The sequence below is a fragment of the Monopterus albus genome, unplaced genomic scaffold (genome assembly GCF_001952655.1).
Source record: "Monopterus albus unplaced genomic scaffold, M_albus_1.0 scaffold38.1, whole genome shotgun sequence".
Taxonomy (NCBI): domain Eukaryota; kingdom Metazoa; phylum Chordata; class Actinopteri; order Synbranchiformes; family Synbranchidae; genus Monopterus; species Monopterus albus.
In genome coordinates, this window is record NW_018127918.1 from 2,563,380 (window position 1) to 2,566,988 (window position 3,609).

General features: G+C 38.1%; 1 protein-coding gene across 3 annotated transcripts in view; it reads left to right on the forward strand.

Annotated features, from left to right (window-relative positions):
• The window catches only part of rad51d (RAD51 paralog D), a 477,561-nt gene that overhangs the window by 158,351 nt on the left and 315,601 nt on the right, over positions 1 to 3,609 (forward strand). The window lies entirely within an intron of this gene.

Genomic DNA, 3,609 nt, shown 5'->3' on the forward strand with positions numbered 1-3,609 from the left:
AGACCTGAGTTCCATATTCAAGTTGGAGTTAATTATTGTATATTGGCCTGTTATGGAAGTGTCATATCTGTAAGAAATAAATGATGATATATCTGAATGACTTCACCTGCTCAGGTTATCTTTGATAACCAGTGTTAAATATTTTCAGTCTGCTCCAACAGAGATGTACAAAAACATCTCAGCCACAATGATGAGCTCAAATAGGTGATAACTATGGAGGAGGTGTCTGTCAACATGCACAGATTAATTTGACAGCTTTTGTATTTTTCTATTATTGCTTTATGATTTAATATTACTTATGATTTATTATTTATTTATTATTATTCAAGTGGAATGTCACTAAAAGGAAATCAGTTAATGTTAATTTTTTTCTCTACTCCTACAGTACCTCATCTGTCACATGAGCTTTACATATAAAGCACAATCAAACATTATTATTGTATTCAGGACTTCCAGTGCCTCAGTGGTACTAACTATTGTGTATACTGGGTCATTATATAATTGTTTGTGTATTTATTTGTACAGGGAGCTGTTTGCTTTTTCTTTCCCATCAGCAGATTAGCAATACAATTTGCCTGTCACAAGGGAGGCACTTTTTTCCGCTTCAGATAAAGTATGTGGATAATTATCTCACTGTGTGTTTGCAGAGCTCCTGTCTTTGTTTGCTTAATTAATACTTACTTGTGGGCTGTTACAAATAATTGTTCTTGCAATTAGTGTTGGCTGGAAATGTTATAGTGACAGAAGACTTCAGCTAGAATCACTTAACATCACAGTGCTTCTGTGATTTGTTAGACAGGGAAGTGGTTTATGACTTTTAAATGAAATGCAGAACTGTAGCCTTTGAGGCAAAGCAATTCTTGAAGTGGTGGGACAAAGGTCCAGTAGAATTGTGCCTGCTTATGTGATGGAACCAGAAGTATTTTTAAAGTATATTGGTTTGGTTTTCATTTGTACTCAGCTACCTGACCTAGCTTTGTACTTTTTGTTTCATTATGTCAGGTTGAACCTTGTATTTTGTTCCTGTTTTTTGTTTTGTGTTGCATTAAAATCCTATCAATCTCTGCCTTGGCTTGCGTCTGCAGATTTGGGTCCTTCCCTTGCCTGAAACCTAACAGTCAGTGCCTGCAGAGTAAGTAATTATGGGACAGACAAATCAGGGACAATCAGTCAGACGTGGCCAAAACTACGTGTTAAAATAAACTATGCTGCATACTTCAGCAGCTTGGTGATTATGAATAACCAAGAACATCACAGAAAACAACCAATACAGCAGATGAGAGGACAAAAGTAGGAATAGTGAAGAACTCTCCCTTTGCAACTGTTGTACATGTGAAGAGCACTTTTCAGAATGCAGCTAATCAAAGGCCATTTTTCCTCAAGCCCAGCATGATCCTTGTTAATCACACAGTGCTGTTGCAAGCTGTTAATGTGTTTCCATCACAGCATCACAACAGGGAACAGTCACACATATGGATTTTAGAGACACTGGAAATGTGACTGTGTGCCAATTACTGTGAATTTAACCACACCCCTCAACACCTTTCCTCAGAACAGTGGTTTGACAAGGGGAAGATGGTCAAGACTGGCCTCTTATACAGCAGTATGCAGCAAAGACAATCTGTCAAGAAACAATATTTACTTTGACTCCTTCATGAAACAAGGTGCATAGTCCTTTTCTACTACGCTCATCTATGTCAATAGATTTCAAACAAGATGAACAAAAAAAGCTGATCAATAGGATTTTTTACATTGTGGAAAGGTAATGGCTAGTGTAACAGCTGACTGTACCACCTCAAACAATTTCAAAATTGCTCTCTGGGGCAAAATGTCAGTTAATGTAACAGGCTATAATGAATATAACTTTTAAGGTAATTTGCCAATTTTTTAACTATCTTTTTCACTTATTTATTTTAGATAAATAGTCAGCCTTGGTCTTTATCTTGTGCTACTAAATCATGTAGGCTAATATAAAGACGTGATGTTTCTATGAACATACTGCACTGCATTGGCTACCTGAATAGATAAAACAACATAGAAAACCTCATTTCCCATGATGCTACGCGCCACTGCAGACCCGCCCCCTTAGTTTGAATGGCAAGTTGTTTGTTTCACTCCGACCAGCTGCTAACTATTCCAGTCGGAAAGCCAACATGGGGACCAGCGGTCCTTTGCTCTTCCATCTAGCAGGTCTGACAAGCTACGGGAAGCTGGTTAGAACGTTGCTTCCGCTGTCACGGCGTTTTTCAAAACAAAAACACTGGAGTGGAAACTGATTAAGCTCATTCACATTCTAGTCAATGAGGCTGTGTTTTTCTTTTAGTCTTTCTGTTTGAACATAGCCTAGAACTGACCTGGTTCAGACCTAAGGAGGAGTAGTCTATTTAGAAGTACTAATTCACTGACTGGGACCTGTCCTCACAATGGAAACGGGGGAAATGTGGAAATGCTTATGAGGTGCTTGTACACTTAAGGTTTTGGGGAAAAGTTATGTAAATCTGCAAGGCACTGGGGGACCCCCAGGAGGGATAGAGGAAAATGATTTTTTTATTTTAAATAAGTGTGTGTGTGTGTGTGTGTGTGTGTGTAAGCATGTATGTTGTGGTTGAGTGAATACTGCGCATGTGTGTGTGTGACCATATGCATGTATGTTATGACTGCTGGGCCCACCACACCCTCCCTCCCTCCCTCCCTCTCATTTCCCTAACCCCCCAACGTTACATCATCAACAATTGTAATCCAGTAATAGACATTAATTTGAAATGTGCATAATGACTACTTTTACTTTTGCTGCTTCATGTATATTTTGATGCAAATGTCTTGTGCTTTTATTTGAATAAAACTTTTAATGCAGTACTTTTATTTGTCACAGATTATTTTTATACCTTTATACCATTTTTATACCATTGTTATACCTTCTGTTATATTATATGTAAATCTGCTAGTGACAGTTTTTTTTTTTTTTTGCCAGGATATCTGCTGCTGTTGGTCATTTGCAATACTGGCCATGTATACCGTACCTCATATGCTATTTGCACCTCATCACCAACACCCTGGTGATGCTGAACCATCTGACAATCTCCTGTTATTGTTTGCACTACTGTCACTGACTGTACACAGTTTTGAGCCACAGCTTATTGGATATACCGTTTAGATTTATCCTAATTACGTTAATCCGATTCTTATTCTATTCTATTCTATTCTACTTAATTCAGTTTTAGTTCCTAAATGTTATGGCACCCAATACTAGGTGAGAGAGAAACGGTATTTCGATTTTCTGTATGTCCTGCACATATGGTGAATTGGCAATAAAATCCTTGAACCTTGAACCTTATACTGCATTCTTACTACTTTTACATAAGTACATCTTCCACCACTGCAAACATGAAAGTGGTAACAAATGATCTCATGTAACCCTCCACCAGAAAGGAAATAAACATATCTCCCAGAATGTCAAACAATTCTTTTAACGACCTTCAGATCCGTGTCTCACCCTGAGATGTCCCCAGGATGACAGTAACTCCACGTCTTTAAACGCATTGTACTGCTTGTGCTAGAGACTTTTATTTTGAAAACCTCTGACCGGGAGTATAAGGGGTCTTGTTGCGG